The sequence below is a fragment of the Leuciscus leuciscus genome (assembly GCF_965113295.1).
Source record: "Leuciscus leuciscus genome assembly, chromosome: 14".
In the NCBI taxonomy this organism is placed as follows: Eukaryota; Metazoa; Chordata; class Actinopteri; order Cypriniformes; family Leuciscidae; genus Leuciscus; species Leuciscus leuciscus.
The window spans coordinates 31446422-31465920 of NC_138738.1; the positions used below are offsets into that span (position 1 = coordinate 31446422).

The 19499-nt window shown below is 48.2% G+C and overlaps 1 long non-coding RNA gene across 1 annotated transcript in view; it reads left to right on the forward strand.

Moving 5' to 3' along the window:
- LOC309473861 overlaps positions 1-19499 on the forward strand; it is a 31547-nt gene that overhangs the window by 8383 nt on the left and 3665 nt on the right. The window lies entirely within an intron of this gene.

Consider the following 19499-nt stretch of genomic DNA (forward strand, 5'->3'; position numbering starts at 1 on the left):
TCTTCCTGGCAGAACTTAACGCTAAGCTTACATATCCAAGGCAGATCGAAAGACCCGTGGGAACTGTGCATAGCCTGGCGGGGGATACAGTGGTGCCAGTGAAAATGCGAGGGAAACGCAAGCATTCGCAGACCCACTTAAATTCAGCAAAGCGAAGGAGATATCAAGACGATTACATTCGGTATGGATTTACGCGTCTCCTGGTTGATGGGGATGCACGTCCACAATGTGTAATGTGTACGGAGGTACTAGCAAATGACAGTTTGAAGCCGGGGAAAATGAAGAGACATTTACACACCAAACACCCAACACACATTAATAAAACAATCGTTTTTTTCCGTCGCAAAGAGCAAGATTTGCGTGGTCAAAAGCAAGTATTGACTACACAGACTACAACAACTACCAAACTCCAGGCTGCATCTTATGAAGTTTCATACCTCATTGCAAAATCTAAGAAGCCACACACAATTGGCGAGACGCTCATTCTCCCTGCAGCAATAGCCATGTGTCAAGCTATGGATAATGAAAAAATAGCGAGTCAGCTTAAACAGGTCCCACTGTCAGATAACACCGTTGCCCGACGAATAGATGACATAGAAAACGACATAAAGATTCAGCTTATTGATCGTATAAAAAAATCCGGAAAATTTTCCCTACAACTTGATGAATTGACAGATATATCAAATGCAGCACAGCTGCTCATATTTGTCAGATACTGCTATGAGGGGAAACTACACGAAGATATGTTATTTTGCACTACGCTGGATGGGACATGCACAGGACAGGATATATTCAACAAACTTGATAGTAAGATGCAGGAAGCGGGACTGAGTTTCGATAACTGTGTGGGCGTGTGTACGGATGGAGCTGGTGCTATGATGGGTCATAAGCATAAGGGTCTAAAGGCGAAGATACAAGCAGTTGCACCACACGTAAGATTCACCCATTGTTTTATACACAGGGAAGCTCTTGCTTCCAAGGCCCTTGATAATGAGCTTCTAACAGTAATTAAAATTGTTAACGTAATAAAAGCATGTCCCATCAATATGAGACTGTTTGCTGTTATGTGCAAAGAAATGAGATCTGAACATGAATCTTTACTGTTGCACACTGAGGTCAGGTTGTTGTCGCAAGGTAAAGTATTGCGGCGTCTTTTTGAAATGAGAGATGAAGTTCAAGTGCGACTATTCTTATTGGATATACAGTCTCCCTATGCAGAAAGTCTGACAGATCCTACATTCCTGACAAACCTGGCAGATATTTTTGATAGACTGAATGGACTTAACATGTCACTGCAAGGCCACAATACCAACATTATGTCATTTGCCGACAAAGTAATCGGATTTGTAAAGAAGATGGAGCGATGCACAGCGCAAATAGAAAAAGGAAGTGTGGAGATGTTTGATGGACTACATGAATTTATTGAGGAGAATGAGCTGCTTCTGGATGACGGGACAAAAACATTGATAACTAATCATTTACGCAGACTTATTGGATATTTAAAGCGGTACTTTCAGGAAGAGAAAAACGAAAACAACGAAGGGATCCGGCAGCCGTTTATTGCCACCACCACTGGCAGCAACCTGTCATCAGGACTACAGGACTCACTGCTGGACCTATCCAGTGACAGGACCCTGCGAGCAGCCTTTGTCTCAACTCCGTTGGATGAATTCTGGCTGTCAGTTGCAGGGGAATATCTGGGATTATGATGTGACCCATATGTATAGGGGGGGCCCCCGAGGCAAAAAGTTTGGGAACTTCTGCCTTAAGTGACTTTATAGTGCTCTTTAACTCATCTAATGTTAGATCAGCTCCAAGAAATGATCCATCCTCCTGGTCTAGCGTTGGTACATTACAGCTGTTTAAAAAAGTCTCCATGATGGAGGGATTGTCACGGGGACACACAGGAAAATAGGTAGATCCAAATGCAGTATGGCAGTAGGTGTTTATTAAAGTGTAATCCATCTCGTAGTCATCCAGGCAAGATTCAAAGTCCATGTTAGCAATACAAATACAAATAAACAAAACAAGAAACAGGCAAGGAACACAGAACTCTGAAGTGAGGTGACCATATACAATGACTCCGTGACAAGGACTAAAACAGACAGGGTATTTATACACAGAAACTAAACAATGTAATTAGAAACAGCTGTGTGCAATGATGAGTGATGAGAACAGACAAAGGATCATGGGAAATGCAGTTGCAGAATGAAAGGTGACAGTATGGGGAAGAGACCTCTAGTGGACACCTGGGGAAACACAAACCAGACACTGTGACATAACCCCCCCTCTACGGAGCGGCTACCAGACGCTCCAAGACCCACAAAAAACAACCAAAACAAGAGTCCAGGAGGGAGGTGGAACGGTGGAGGATCAGGGGGAGGGATGGAGGGCCAGGTCCATGAAAGGGAACAGGAACAGGAGGTGACGGCTTAGCCGGCGGCCAGGGCGAAGCAGACGACCCATCGGGTTGGCGGGGCCGGAGACTTTCCCTCAGGCGGCCAGGGCGGAGCAGACAGTTCATCGGGCGGCCAGGGCGGAGCAGACAGTCCATCGGGCGGCCACGGCGCAGACCTCCCCTCAGGTGGCCAGGGCGGAGCAGAGAGTCTATTGGGCGGCCAGGGCGGAGCAGACAGTCCATCGGGCGGCCAGGGCGGAGCGGACAGTCCATCGGGCGGCCAGGGCGGAGCAGACGACCCCTCGGGCGGCCAGGGCGGAGCAGACGACCCCTCGGGCGGCCACGGCGGAGACGACCCCTCGGGCGGCCACGGCGGAGACGACCCCTCGGGCGGCCACGGAACAGGGACAGACACCGGCTCAGGGACAGGGACAGACACCGGCTCAGGGACAGGGACAGACACCGGCTCAGGGACAGGGACAGACACCGGCTCAGGGACAGGGACAGACACCGGCTCAGCGGCGGCCATCTTGTCAGGAGACACAGGCTCGGCGGTGGCTATTTTGTCCGGATAAACAGTCTCGGCGGCGGCCATCTTGTCAGGAGACACTGGCTTAGCAGACGTGACCTGAACGGTCCCTGGATCGGCAGACGTGACCTGAACGGTCTGAACAGTCTCTGGATCGGCAGACGTGACCTGAACGGTCTGAACAGTCTCTGGATCGGCAGACGTGAACGGTCTGAACAGTCTCTGGATCGGCAGACGTGACGTGAACGGTCTGAACAGTCTCTGGATCGGCAGACGTGACGTGAACGGTCTGAACAGTCTCTGGATCGGCAGACGTGACGTGAACGGTCTGAACAGTCTCTGGATCGGCAGACGTGACGTGAACGGTCTGAACAGTCTCTGGATCGGCAGACGTGACGTGAACGGTCTGAACAGTCTCTGGATCGGCAGACGTGACGTGAACGGTCTGAACAGTCTCTGGATCGGCAGACGTAACGTGAACGGTCTGAACAGTCTCTGGATCGGCAGACGTGACGTGAACAGTCTCTGGATCGGCAGACGTGACGTGAACAGTCTCTGGATCGGCAGACGTGACGTGAACAGTCTCTGGATCGGCAGACGTGACGTGAACAGTCTCTGGATCGGCAGACGTGACGTGACGTGAACAGTCTCTGGATCGGCAGACGTGACGTGACGTGAACAGTCTCTGGATCGGCAGACGTGACGTGAACAGTCTCTGGATCGGCAGACGTGACGTGAACAGTCTCTGGATCGGCAGACGTGACGTGAACAGTCTCTGGATCGGCAGACGTGACGTGAACAGTCTCTGGATCGGCAGACCTGCTGTGTCTCCTCCAAGCATGCAGTACTGCTACTGCATAAAAGAGGAAGACAGCCCTCTTTGCCGTGGCAGGACTGATGGTGGGTAGCTCCGGGACGATCTCTGGGATGACAGCGGGCTGCACGGGGACAACCTCCGGGACGACAGCGGGCTGCACGAGGACGACCTCCGGTACCACAGCGGCTTGCACGGGGACGACCTCCGGGACGACCACGGGCTGCACGGGGACGATCTCCGGTACCACAGCGGCTTGCACGGGGACGACCTCCGGGACGACAGCGGGCTGCACGGGGACGGCCTCCGGGACATTAGGGAGACGGGAAGTCTTCTTCTTCCTCCTTGTCCGCGAGCGACTGGGTGCTGTTCTCTCCCCGGAATTAACCAGGAGCGCAGCACTCTCCTCCCTGATACGAGCACACAAAGCATAACACTCATCTAACGTCATGCGTGGCTCCTCCTCTTCAGCTTGATTCCCATTCCGCTGTCTCCTCTCCCTTTTCGTGATTGAGGAAAAAAATCACGAAAACTCATACCGCTGGATCTATATGGTGACGGAGTCATTCTGTCACGGGGACACACAGGAAAATAGGTAGATCCAAATACAGTATGGCAGTAGGTGTTTATTAAAGTGTAATCCATCTCGAAGTCATCCAGGCAAGGTTCAAAGTCCATGTTAGCAATCCAAATACAAATAAACATAGCAAGAAACAGGCAAGGAACACAGAACTTTGAAGTGAGGTGACCATATACAATGACTCCATGACAAGGACTAAAACAGACAGGGTATTTATACACAGAAACTAAACAATGTAATTAGAAACAGCTGTGTGCAATGATGAGTGATGAGAACAGACAAAGGATCGTGGGAAATGCAGTTGCAGGGTGAATGGTGACAGTATGGGGAAGAGACCTCTAGTGGACACCTGGGGAAACACAAACCAGACACTGTGACAGGGATCATCACTTGTATTACTAGCATACAATGATTCATAAAATTGTTTAAAACGATTGTTAATTTCTGAAGGAGAAAATAAGTAATTCCCGGATTCTGATTTGATCTGATGAATTATACGGTCATTTTCCAGCTTTCGCAACTGTCTAGGTAACAGTTTGTGTGGCTTATCACCAAACTCGAAATATTTTTGTTTCATAAACATTAGAGATCTTGAAAACTTTTCAGATATAATCTTATTTTATTGATATCTAAGATTTAATATTTTCTTGTGCAGTTCTGAAGAGGGTGTTGTAGCATTCTCATTATCTAATTGACAAAGCTGTCTTTCTAAAGATCGTAAAGCAGCTGCATTTTGTTTATTTTTTACACCCTTAAAGGAGATAAAACAGCCCCGTAAATAAGCTTTAAAGGTGTCCCATAAGAGAGAAGGGGAAGTATTCGATTGATCATTAGTTTCAAAAAATAACTCTAGCTGTGTACGCAAATACTCACAGAATTTTGTGTCCTTTAATAAATAGGGGTCTGCCCGCCACAATGGTTGAGTTGTTACAATTTCTGATAGTTTTAGAGCAAATGTAATTGGACTATGGTCCGAGATTAGAATGTTATGACAAGTGTCATTGAACGTAAAAGGAATTAACTTAAAATCAACTAGAAAGTAATCTATACGGGTATAAACATTGTGGACTTGTGAATGAAAGGAGTAGTCCCTCCCAGTTGGATTGGCTAGCCTCCATACATCACCAACATTATAATTTTTAATGTACATGTTAAGAAAGTCCCTGGACTTAGAGGGGGAAGCACGTTGAGCAGATGATCTGTATAAATATGGGTCCAGAACGCAATTAAAATCTCCTCCTATAATTAAATTAGTACTCGATATATCGGGAATCCTTGAAAACACATTTTGAAAAAAGCGTGGATCATCAAAATTTGGTCCGTAAATGTTGGCCCATAACTAAGGTTATGGGTGTTGAAAATATTTCTCCCGCAACTATGAAAAATCGCCCCTCCTTATCTGTAATCATAGCCCTATGTTTAAACGGAACCCCCTTTCTTATTAAAACAGCAGTACCCCTAGCCTTGGATGAAAAAGAAGAGTGAAAATACTGACCTATCCATCTGGCTCTCAACTTAGAGTGAGAATAATTTTTAAAGTGTGTCTCTTGCAAAAAATATAATATCAGTGTTCATAGATTTTAGATGACACAAAACTTTACTCTGTTTAACAGGATGGTTTAGGCCTTTAACGTTTCAGGAAGAAAAAGTCAACGCTCCCACCCCTCTGTCAGGTGTCATACTCTGAGTGGCAGCCATCCCAGTCATTTTGCGTTTGCTACCTCCCCTCACCGCGGTACGCACCCACAGACGGAACCCCATTAAACATCCCCTCCCTCGATCCTTTATCAAAACAAAACTGAAAAGAGAAAACAAAAGAACAACGTACCTGAGAACTTGCTTGAACATCAGATCAGAATTTTACCAAGATACAATAAACTTGACCAAAGTTAGCTGACTATCAGGAGCTCAATGAACAGTTAAATGGGTATTATAGATGGTCGTCTGCACACATAGGCAGCTCAGTCTTTTACAGATTCGAACCGTGAAGTTTATACACAATGCATATTAAACAAATCACATCCCAAAAAAAAAAAAAAGAAAGGGCCCGCATGATTGTAATTGTCCAAACAGCGCTCCAACCCACTCTATTAGCCTGGTTATAGAGTTTCAATCGAAGGAGAGATTATGATGTCGACACGTTACCCTCACCGAAGTGTTGCTCTGGGAATGCGAACGCCTTTACCGGGTCTGTGAAGTACATTTCTTCTCCGTTGTGTGTGAGCCGTAACTTCGCTGGGTATAGAAATCCAAAGCGGACCCCTGGACGATCTCGAAGCAGGTCTTTAGCCCTGTTAAAACAGGCGCGTTGTTTCAGTATGGCCGCTGGGAGGTCACGGAATATCAGAAGTTTCTCTCTGTTGTAGGTGATGGACTTGAGCCGAGCAGCTTTTCGGATGATGTCCTGCCAGTCATGAAAGTAATGCATCCTAGCAATGAAGGCCCGGGGAAATGAGCTATTGTCGGAGGGTTTTCTCAAGGATCTGTGAGCGCGGTCAATCAAAGGTAGAGTTTCCAACGAGAGTGCGTTCTTCAGCAGGTGCGCAATAAAGTCGGAGGGCTTACCCAGTCTCTTTGCCCTCTTTAATATTAAGAATGCGCAGGTTTTGCCTTCTACTGCGACTTTCCAGATCCGTACATTTCTCTGTGAGATGCAAGACGCTGCTTGTTAGCTTTTCAACGTCCTTTTGTAGCTGGTAGACCGTGTCGGAAGTAAAAGTTGCGTTACGTTCGAGCTCCGCCATTGTTCTAGCTTGGACATCCACCATGCTTTTCATGGCTGAGATAGTGACATCAGTATCTTTTTTGAGAGCAGTTAGTTCAGCTCTAATGGTGATCGAGAGCTGATCTATTCTCTTGTCGATAGCCTCAACTATCTCTGACTTAAATTGTTGGAAATTTGATTGTAGAGCAGCTATCCCCTCTAGCACTGCCTTGTTAGCCACAGTGCAAAAAACTGAAGTGCAATCGCACCTTCTGCTCATTATATACCCGTGCTGCGTGGCTGAACAGCTGATGCAAATAACTGCACGCCAATGTGCATTGGCTTGTTTAGTTTCACACGAAGTAGATTGGCCTCTCTAGCGAGATTCCTATTCGTTGGTCTTGACGTGGCGTCTCTGTTCCCTCCTTCAGGGAACGAGGGTTACCATATGTAACCTAGACGTTTTCAGTGGCATTGCATGGGTTGTAATTTTTAGATTAAAGGTGCAACATTTCTGACCTGATTCATATTTGTTACATTTTTTACATCACAAAAACCAACTGTTTTAACAGGGATGTGAGGACTTTTTATAAATATATCCTTTCATCAATTGTATAAACAATTGTTTTGGCCAAAAAAACAAAAAAACATTTAATAAATACATTCTATACAATTAAAACTTTGAAAAACAAGTGACAGTTTGTCCCAGTTTAAGATGGTTTTCAACTATACATTCATTTGTGTTATTGGACTTATTGAGATAAAGCCCAATACATTTCCCTGGTCTCCCATATGTTATACAGTTAAAGTAATTAGATATTTACTGCACTCTGGCAATGAAGATGCAATTTAAATGAACTTTTCAACCTACAATCAGGGCCGGCGCTCCGCACACGCACATCACGCACTGCGCGTAGGGCACCAAGTGCTTGGGGGGGCACCAAAAATTCTGGGTCGTGAAAAATCATCACAATAGGGTACTAGTATAAATAACAAATAAAATATGTCTAAAGCATGTTAATATTGGGTTTAAGTGGTCGTTCAATGAGGCCTATTATATGTTGATCCGACGAAAATTATGTGTGTATTTAAGTGGTCCAGTGGTAGAATTTTTGCCAAGCGTGTCAGAGGTTCTGAGTTCTAGTCCGCACTCATATCGTTCTCTTACGAGAGGTCTCTCGTACTGCGTAAGATATCTTACGCTAGGGGAAAATCCTTTTCCGCGAGATATTGAAGCCAAAAATTATCCTTAATTTTGTAATAATGCAAAACGCGTTGCAGCAGCAATGCAGACATAGGCGAGACAGCTCGCGCGCCTATTGGCTGCTCTGCGGCAACTGCAGCAGCCTATCGAGCGAGGCCTGGCGTGACGTCAGACCCAATCAGGGCACTTCGCGCCCGCTGCGTCACGTCCCGCCGAAATGGGCGTGGTCTAGGCCTATAAATATCGCTCGCAGGCAGCTATTATCTGATTTTTCATCCTTCAAGCGAAGCACACGCATCGCTGGAGCTGGATTAGAAGCCGCGCCGTCGAGAGAGAGCACCTTCAGCGGGACGAGTCACTGAAGTCGCTGGCCGCGCCGCCTTCCTTGCCTTCCTGCTGCGCTTTCCGGCATTATATCCTTTCTCTGCTACTGTGTTTATGTATGTGTGTGTGCTCGCCGCCGCGACACACACTCCCATTGCACTAAAAGAGCTGGGCGTCTTTTTCAAGACGCCCCTTTTCCTGATCACGCAGCTCTCGCACTCGCTGACGGCGACTGCCCTCACTGCGAGTTAGGTACTGCCTATGGTGACTCTGAGGACTCACCTGGCATCCTTCTCCGAGACTGCTCCTCCGCCCCCCCCCCCCCAACCCGCAAAGCTTGCCGGTTCGCCCGCTTGCCTTGCCTGCTTGGGGGACGATACCTGTTCTCCCTCTGTTCGAGCCGCGCACACCGCGCCGCTCACAGAGAATGTCAGGAGCGGGCGGTCACGGGGCTAGCTTTCTCTCTCCCTCTGTTCAAGCCGCGCAAACTGCGCCGCTCACAAGGGAGGCTGGAAGCGGACGGTCGGGGTTAGTTTTTCTTTACGTTATAAGAAAGCTACCCTGCCTTCTGCGCCCCATTCATGCGTCACTCACCGGCGAAAGGAGAAAGATGTGTTTTTTAGTCCCTCCGAGGATGGACTGACCTTCAATTTCTCATACATATTCCCAGTTCCCTGATCATGCGACTGGAAATATCAATATTGCAGCAGGCGAGCCTGTTTTAATACAAGCGCGCCTGCAAGCATACGCCGAAGAAAGCATGTGACGCTCTTATATGCTCGTGCATCCGAAAACCATTGCGTTCCCCCCCTGTGGCTCAGTGGCGGAATCATTGGTTTTTCCCACGAGAGACCGGAGTTCGAATCCCGGTCTAGCGGCAGTTAAAATTATGCCGCCAATGCTTCGCTCTGTCAGTTCCCTGAAAAGCGACTGCAGACGTGCATTTTGCAGCCAACGAGCGCGTTGCACAACCCGCTCGCCTGCACCCAAACACCGTTTCTATGGTTTCCGTGCGTCACTGGCGAAAGGAGAAAAGAGCGTTTTCTGGTCCCCCCGCGGATGGACCGACCTCGTCTTTCTCGTACATTTCTCATTCCCCTCTGAAGTTCGGGCGACTGGAAATGTCTGTATTGCAGTGAGCAAGCCTGTTGTAATACACGCATGCCTGCAAACAAACGCCAGCACGTTGACGCTCTCTTATAATACTCGCGCTAACTGAGTTACAATGTGTCTCCCCCTGTGGCCCAGTGGCAGACTCTCAGGTTTTTGCACGCGAGAGACCCGCGTTCGATCCCCGGGTCTACCGGCAGATAAAATTATGCCGTCAATGCTCGCTCTGTCAGTTCCCTGAAAAGGCGACTGCAGATGTGTATTTTGCAGCCAACCAGCGCGTTGTACAACCCGCTCGCCTGCACCCAAACACCGTTTCTATGGTGTTCCGTGCGTCACTGGCGTAAGGAAAAAAGGGAGTTTTTCTGGTCCCGCTGCGGACGGACCAACCTCCTTTTTCCTATACATTTCCCATTCCCCTCTGGAATTCAGGCGACTGGAAATGTCAATATTGCAGTGAACAAGCCTGTTGTAATGCACGCAGGCCTGCAATAAACGCCAGCATGTTGACGCTCTCTGTTTCTATGGCAACTTCTCGCTCGTTCAGTTCCAGTAAATGTGACTGTTCCAGTGTATCCTGCAGTAAACAAGTCGGTTCTGTCACCCGCTTGCCTGCACACAAACGCCGTTTTTACGGCTACCCAGATAAATCCCATAAGTGTGAATTTTTTCTGGTGTCCCGGCCACGGCCGATGGTGCTTTATGTGTAAGAAGAATGCCCACTGCCCAGTGCCCATCTCTACACACAAGCACAGCCCGTCACACAGGGCTCGCGCACATGAATCGGCTCAGACCGATTGCGCTTCAAACATGGTGAATGTGCCCACTAACACCACGTTATGCATGTCTCACGGTTTCTGTAAAAACGAAACCAACGTGCACTCGCTTCACGCAAGCGAACGATGCTTTCGGTGTGATAAATGTGCCCGCTGTCCCGCGCCCACATCCACACATAGACATGACAGTTCCCACGGGAACCGCCCAGCCCTCCCCCTCGCGGTTAACCACCGCAGAGGAGTCGAGCGCGGGCAATCTGCCCGCTGTCATCAGCGCGCCCCATGCCTCAAATGTCACGAGCGACACGCTTGTGTTACAGCACACCGAAGCTTCTCCATCGCTGAGCGAGCGGAGCGCGCTTCGTATTCGACCCCTAGCTATCCATGCAGACGCATGGGCAAAGCTACCCGGGGTTTCGAAGTGGGTGCTGAACATTATAGAAAGAGGCTATTCGCTGCAGTTTCGCCGACGCCCTCGCCGCTATGTGGCGCGCGTCGAGACCACGGTAAAAGCAGAAGTAGCACATCTACTTCGAGCCGAGGTGACGAAACTATTGAGCAAAGGGGCCATAGAACCTCTCTCTCAAGATCAGAGCGAGGGAGGGCTATACAGCAGATACTTCCTGGTACCGAAAAAAGACGGGGGTCTCAGACCCATACTAGATCTAAGGCAACTGAACAAAGTGCTTGTGAAGCGACAGTTCAGGATGCTCACGACCAGGCAAATCCTTGTGCAGATTCGCCAAGGAGATTGGTTTGTGTCAATAGATCTGAAAGACGCGTGTTTTCAAATACAGATAGCGTCACGTCACAGGCGATATTTGAGATTCGCCTTCGAGGGCCAGGCATATCAGTACACAGTCCTGCCGTTCGGTTTGTCCCTAGCACCCCGTACATTTACGAAGTGCATGGATGCGGCGCTCGCACCCCTCAGAATGAGAGGCATGCGAGTGCTGAACTATTTGGACGATTGGCTGATTCTAGCGCAATCTCGCGCAGTGCTCATAGAACACACGACCATTTTACTCGATCACCTCGAGGATTTGGGTCTGAGTGTCAATTGGGCGAAGAGCTCCCTGTCTCCCAGTCAGAAAATATCTTTCCTGGGCACAGAACTGGACTCACTATCCATGATAGCGCGACTATCACAACAGCGCGCGGTAGACATTCGACGCACAGCGAACTCTTTTCGCTGCGGCGCGTCTGTCCCGCTCAAGAGATTTCAGAAGATGCTAGGTCTCATGGCCTCAGCATCGTCAGTGCTCCAGCTGGGTCTGCTCCGCATGCGCCCGCTGCAGTTTTGGCTGAAAGCGCGAGTCCCACGCGAAGCGTGGGCACCCGGTTTGCTTCGCCTCAGGGTCAATCAGAAATGCGTTACAGCTCTGAAACCCTGGAAAGCGAACGACTGGTACCAATCAGGTGTAAGCCTGGGGACTTCCTCGAGGGTGAAAGTGGTGTCCACGGACGCGTCCACCTCGGGATGGGGAGCGCTGCTCGAGGGCAGACCGTTCTTCGGCCAGTGGTCAGAACGGGAGAAGCTCCTGCACATAAACTGCCTCGAAATGCTGGCAGTAGACAACGCACTGACGCGTTTTTGTCCCCAAATAAAAGGTCACCACGTCTTGGTCCGTTCGGACAACATGTCTGTGGTGTCCTACATAAATCGCCAGGGCGGCATCAGATCCGAGAAACTGTACAGGCTGGCAGAACGCCTCCTGGTATGGGCTCAGTGCAACCTGCGCTCGCTCAGAGCAGCGCACGTGCCAGGGATCATGAATATAGGACCAGACAGACTGTCCAGGAACAATGTTCCGGCAGGCGAATGGTCTCTACACCCACAGACAGTCCAACTGCTGTGGAAGAAATTCGGCAGAGCGGAAGTGGACCTGTTTGCGTCTCAAGAAAACGCTCACTGTCAAGAATTTTTCTCCAAGAGCAGGAGCGCGCTGGCCCATGTGTGGCCCCGCCGCCCGCTCTATGCTTTTCCCCCGTCTCTCTCCTGCCTCAGGTGATAGAACGGATCAGGGAAGAAGGATGCTCAGTACTGCTGGTAGCACCGTTCTGGAAAAACCAACCTTGGTTCCCAGCCGTGATGCAGTTAGCAAGTACTGCCCCGTGGCCAGTACCAGTGAGGAGAGATCTCCTCTCACAGGCCCGCGGCTCGATCTGGCATCCTCACCCGGAACTATGGTCCCTTCATGTCTGGGCCATCAACGGGTACATGTTGGACTCCCTAAAGGAGTATTAAACACGATCACGCAGGCTAGAGCTCCGTCTACAAGACGACTCTATTCTTCGAAATGGTCAGTGTTTTCGGGCTGGTGCACAGCCCGTGGTGTGTCACCCACAAACTGTGATGTGACGGAGGTGTTTTCCTTCCTACAAGAGCTGTTGGATGGGGGCAGGGCCCCCTCCACGCTCAAAGTTTATGTGGCGGCTATAGCAGCGTTCTCAGAAACAACGCTTGGTCAGTCAATAGGAAGGAACGATTTAGTCATCCGCTTCCTTAGAGGAGCTAAGAGACTGAATCCTCCCAGACCTCCCTCAGTCCCCGTATGGGACCTTTCTACGGTTCTGGAAGCCATGAAAGGTGCGCCATTTGAGCCTTTACAGTCAATCGATTTGAAACACCTGTCTTTCAAAACGGTGTTTTTGCTGGCTCTCGCTTCAGTGAAGTGCATAGGGGATCTGCACGCGCTCTCTGTGAGCGCGGCGTGCATGGAGTTTGGGCCCAATGACTCAAAAGTTATACTCAAACCTAAGCACGGTTATGTTCCAAAATCCCTCAACACACCGTTTAGGGCGCAGATTATCTCTCTGTCAGCCCTACCGGTCCCTGATGAGGAAAGAGACGCGAGCCTCCTTTGCCCAGTCAGGGCATTACGAGCTTATGTGTCTCGCTCGTCTGTTTTCAGACAGACGGAACAGCTCTTTGTTTCGTTTAGCGGACGTTCTAAGGGACTAGCCGCGTCGAAACAGAGCCTATCCAGATGGATAGTTGATGCTATAGCGCTGGCATACGCCTCCAAGGGCATGCAGTGCCCTTTGGGTGTCAGAGCGCATTCCACGAGAGGCATGGCCTCTTCGTGGGCCTGGTCAAGTGGGATTGCCTTGCAAGATATTTGTATGGCGGCAGGCTGGGCCTCCCCGTCTACATTTATAAGGTTTTATAACCTAGAGGTTCCCGCCCTGCAGGCCAGGCTGCTGTCGGTCTAAACTACCAGTATTATCTGACCTGATGCGTTCAGCTCAGAATGCTGCGTTTACTGAGCACAGCTCAATTTTCGACAGTTTAAAGCTGGGCAAACTGTGTAAGACCCACATTTTTTCCCATCAGTTCAGGCCGTACCCCGCCCTGTCTGTATGATGAAATTTGCGTCCCTTCGACGCTACTTTATGTGGAAAAGTGAGGCTGCACCCCTCCTTCTTCCCGGACTCTCTGTGAGTTCACTGAGTGATTGTGCACTATATGTACCCCGGGCTTTCGCCCTTGGGTCTTTGGTGTCAGATCTCAGCATGCACGGCGTTTTACACTGGGTCCCCTAGCGTAAGATATCTTACGCAGTACGAGAGACCTCTCGTAAGAGAACGTACTCGGTTACTAACGTAACCTCGGTTCTCTCTAGAAGAGGGAACGAGTACTGCGTATCTTGCCGTGCATGCACACGCTCTGGTTGCTTCGATGATGAAAAACCAGATAATAGCTGCCTGCGAGCGATATTTATAGGCCTAGACCACGCCCATTTCGGCGGGACGTGACGCAGCGGGCGCGAAGTGCCCTGATTGGGTCTGACGTCACGCCAGGCCTCGCTCGATAGGCTGCTGCAGTTGCCGCAGAGCAGCCAATAGGCGCGCGAGCTGTCTCGCCTATGTCTGCATTGCTGCTGCAACGCGTTTTGCATTATTACAAAATTAAGGATAATTTTTGGCTTCAATATCTCGCGGAAAAGGATTTTCCCCTAGCGTAAGATATCTTACGCAGTACTCGTTCCCTCTTCTAGAGAGAACCGAGGTTACGTTAGTAACCGAGTACGTTTTTTTTTTTTTTTTTTTTTATCAAAACCGATTATGTTTTTTAGTGGTTGTATATCAGGCAGGGACACTTTTTGTGCTTTTTGTTTTCTAATTGTACCGGAGCGAATAGAGAGTCTCTCCACAACGGATTGAAACGCGCGTCTGAGTGAAGGCTGTGCGCGAGCCAGAAACAAACATAGTATCCGCGCCACTGATCGCTCGGCAACGAGCACTTTGATCAGTTGATTTAAAAAAACAACACATTCCAGCGCTAGATCGACTCTTATTTAAAAAACGAATGAAATGAATGCTCTGCTGGTTAACTGGAGATGTTTTGTTTGTTTGTATTGGTACATTCGTGCCGCGAGATGTTTCAAAAGTGGTGGGGACATGTCCTACCCGCAAATTACGCCTATGCGTATGCATGTCCAGGGGCGTCGCTATAGTAGTGCAAAAGATCCGGGGCTTTAGCCCTGCATGGCTAAAATCTTTCTTTTTTTTTTTCTTTTTTTACTTTTTACTTTGAAACTGCAATTAGAAGAAAAAAAAACCCCACAATCTCAGTGTTTGTATATTTTCATATTCACAGAGTTGTCAAATTATGTACAGAATTATTATATTGTGCCTGACCTTTGCACTTTTAACTTTCTGTGTTTACATTGTTCAGTTCCAAATCTGTGTTTTTAGTAATTGTGGTGGTATTTGGTATTTATAATTTTAACCTTTATATTATTTATTTCTTTTCATGTTTGGTGCCATTGTTAATGTAAAATTATTTATTTGCAGCAGTTACTTTGGAAGTAAAGAGAACCTAACTAAGAAATTCTGAATGGTTGTTATTCCCTTGGTGGGTGGGGGGGGGGCACCACCAAGCATTTGTGCTTAGGGCACCCAAATGGCTAGCGCCGGCCCTGCCTACAATACTCCTATGTATGGCTTTATGTTGGAATATTGAATGTAATATCATCTTTCAGGCGTCAATTTGTCCTTTTTTTATCAACAAAATGTGTTACTTTACCTTAGCAAGGTTATCATTGAGTGAATCATGTTCAAGGTTCATGGGAAATGCTCAGTGCTTCAGTGCACGGACCATAAACTAATTAATTAATACTGAGAATCTAGCAGGAAACTTGAACATTTTTAAATCCTCTTAACCGAACAATGAGTTGGGTGCTTAGTAATCAGTGTTCTTTGAAAACAGAGCAGACTGCCAGTAAGCACACACAATCAGAGGAAGATCACTTATCCAACTTTGTTGCTTATATTTGATGAGCTTCAGATATCACCTTCATCCTTACAATTACTCAATCATTCATAAACAGTGAGTAGTATGAACACAAAGGGTATTTCAGAATGAGCTTAAGCAGTATGATCCTGTTACCCAGACCAGCAAGAATTGACTCAAGTATTGGTCATGAAAAAAATTTATGAATAATAAAAAAATTACAGTGAAACTAAAAATAAAAATACAAAAAATAAAAACAAACCATCTAACATATTACATTTCATGGAATTAGGTAACGTAGGCTACTGACGGACTGTGCTGGATTGTTATGACGATAATGAATGATTGTGGTTTTAACAAAGAATTTTCTAGTATTTGGATCACAATATTCGGAAGGCTCTCACAATGAGAACATTGCAATTAAGCAATAAATCATTTTCACAAGCTCTCAATAAACAAATATGATATGACATCACCAGCATAAACTAAACACGTGATAAACAAAGACAAAGCCACCAGACAAACTTGATAATGTGCTGTTCATTGCTTTTTTACCTCTCTACACTTTTCTTAATTATTACAGCCAATTCACAAATTCTTTTAGATTATCAAAATTATTTGTCTTCATTTGGGTTAAATGTCTATGACTGTTGGCCCGGTGAAACAAGAGTGTTCTCGAAGAGTCAGAAACGTCTGTGAATGCGGGATGGGTGCAGAAGTTCAAGCAGAAACAATTATAGAAAAGGGAAGTGATGCAGTCTTCTGCCAAAGGAGTTGATTAAAGAATGGAAAAGAACAGCTTCTCTGTCCTGAGAAGCTGTTCTTTTCCATTCTTTAATTAACTCTTAGTGAATAGATTACAAACAGCTAATTCTAATTCTTTTACACTATAATCTAGAGCTATCTAACTATTAAAGGTAAAATTTTTAGTCATCTAAGACATGTTTGAAACAAAAGCTGCTCTAGATTGTGGTCACATTAGCAAAATGTTGGTGAAATTTTATGGCCATAAAATGTCCATTGTCTACTTTCAATAGCTTAGTGATTTATGAAGCACAGCTCACACAGAAGTAACTTTCAAGCAAAACAGCTTTCTGTTGGTCAACACAGCGAATTTGAGTTGAAAAAGACTTGATGTGGAGGCAAAGAACCGCCCGACGTGAATAAAAAATTACTTAAACTGCTTATACTATGGTGCTGCAGACAACTTAAAGCTGTTATTGATGTTTGCAGCATAATATTTGACCAGAAGGCTAAAAAGGACGGATTTCAGTTACGGCTTGTTAGATAAAGCATTCTACCCGCTTTGAATCAGACACAGAGATAAAGTAGTGCGTAAGATTACATTTATTTTAATGATTGAATTATAGGATATATTTTAATTAATTATCAAGAGAGAGAGATGAGAGATGCAGGTGTGAATTACCTGTCTGTTCTCTCTCTATTAAAAAAACGAATCTGTGAGTTTAATTACTTCAAAACAAGCGATGTTACCCCCTCGTTGCTGAGAAATATTATGTAGTGATTAAGTCGCAAAGCTATTTTATTATTACTTTATTATTTGTGTGCTCCTGAATGTTTCTGTGTGTGTGCAGCGTGATTTTAGAGTGACGTAGGGCCTATGTGTGTGTGCTTAAATGAAAACAGCGAGAATGAAGTTGTCACAAGCTTGTCCTGTCTTGTTTTGCACTTGGGTGTTTTGTTGTTTTGAGCCATGTGCTCGTGTCCATTGTCTAGTCCTCCCATCTTGCTATCTAGTTATTGGTTAATTTGTCCCACCTGTTGTGTTCGTTACCCTCCTTTGTTTGCTCCCCTATTTAGTCTCCTTGTGTCTGTAGTCTTGTGCTGTTACGTTGTCTAATGTTCTTGTGTTTTGTTCCTAGTGTTTAAGCCTGTTTAGTATTTGTTCTAGTGTTTTCCCCCACGTGGGAATTTTGTTTATTCTTTGTATTTTTTGCTTGGTTAGTTAATTAAAATCTTACCTTTGTTTTTCTGCATTTGAGTCCTCGTTTATATTTCTTGATTTATTCGTGACAGAACGTAACAGCCATTTGAGGACTCAGCAGTATGGATTCTCGCGGGCTCTCTCCTACCACATGGGACAGAGAGATTTTTAGAGGAACCCGTCTGGTCAAATTTAGGGGAACTCGTGGAGGACGTAGGGGAGGAGATACTAGAGGTGAGCACCGACAGCATTCTCCAGTTTGGTCATTCTCTGACCATGGACCGGCGAGGTTCAGCCCCGAGCGTCTTTCATCGCCTGTTCCCATGGTTCCAGTGCCGATGGTTCCAACACCGGTGGTTCCAGCGCCGATGGTCCCAGTGATCTCAGTGCCGGTGGTCCAGAGTTCGGGGACTCCAAAACGCAGGAGGAGAAGAAAGGCTTCCTCTACAACTGTTCACGTCCAGCCAGAGACTATTCACATCGCGTTTGCCCAGTCAGAGACTGTTCACGTCACGTCTGCCGAGTCTGTGTCACCGGGTAAGATGGCTGCCACTGAGTCTGTGTCCCCTGACAGGACGCCTGCTGAAACATTGTTGGATTATTTTTCGACGCTGTTTAAGATCCTGGAGGTTCCCGGGAAGGTTCATATCACGCCTGCCCAGCCAGAGATTGTTCATGTCACGTCTGCCCAGTCAGAGACTGTTCACGTCACGTCTGTCCAGCCAGAGACTGTTCACGTCACGCCTGCCCAGCCAGAACTGTTCATGTCGCGTTTGCCCAGTCAGAGACTGTTCACGTCACGTCTGCCCAGTCAGAGACGGTTCACGTCACGTCTGCCCAGTCAGAGACGGTTCACGTCACGTCTGCCCAGTCAGAGACGGTTCACGTCACGTCTGCCCAGTCAGAGACGGTTCACGTCACGTCTGCCCAGTCAGAGACGGTTTACGTCACGTCTGCCCAGTCAGAGACGGTTCACGTCACGTCTGCCCAGTCAGAGACTGTTCACGTCACGTCTGCCCAGTCGGGGACTGTTCACGTCACGTCTGCCCAGCCGGAGACTGTTCTCGTCGTGTCTGCCCAGCCTGAAACTGTTCACGTCATGCCTGCTGAGCCGGTGTTGTCTGTTCTTGAGCCTGAGCCAGTGGCGTTTGTTCCTGATCCCTCAGTGACCGCGACACTGGCCATTATGGCCACAGCCATGTGGTGTGTGTGGGCTACGCACACACTTGAGCCGGTGGTGTCTGTTCCTGAGCCGGTGGTGTCTGTTCCTAAGCCGGTGATGTCTGTTCCAGTCCCTGAGCCGGTGGTGTCTGTTCCTAAGCCGGAGCCAGTGTCTGTTCCAGTGCCCGAGCCGTTGGTGCCAGTTCCAGTGCCCGAGCCGGTGGTGCCAGTTCCAGTGCCCGAGCCGGGGGTGCCAGTTCCAGTGCCCGAGCCGGGGGTGCCAGTTCCAGTGCCCGAGCCGGGGGTGCCAGTTCCAGTGCCCGAGCCGGGGGTGCCAGTTCCAGTGCCCGAGCCGGGGGTGCCAGTTCCAGTTCTTGAACCCTGGTCGCCCGAGGGGTCGTTTCCGCCCTGACCGTCCGAGGGAGAATCTCCGCCCTGGCCGCCCGAGGGAAAGTCTCCGCCCTGGCCGCCCGAGGGAAAGTCTCCGCCCTGGCCACCCGATGGACAGTTTGCTCCGTCCTGGCCGCCCGATGGACAATCTGCTCCTCCCTGGCCGCCCGATGGACAGTCTGTTTCTCCCGTCCCGCCCTGGTCTGTCCTGCCCTGGTCTGTCCCTCCCGTTCCGCCCTGGTCTGTCCCTCCCGCTCCGCCCTGGTCTGTCCCTCCCGTCCCGCCCTGGGCTGTCCCTCCCGTCCCGCCCTGGGCTGTCCCTCCC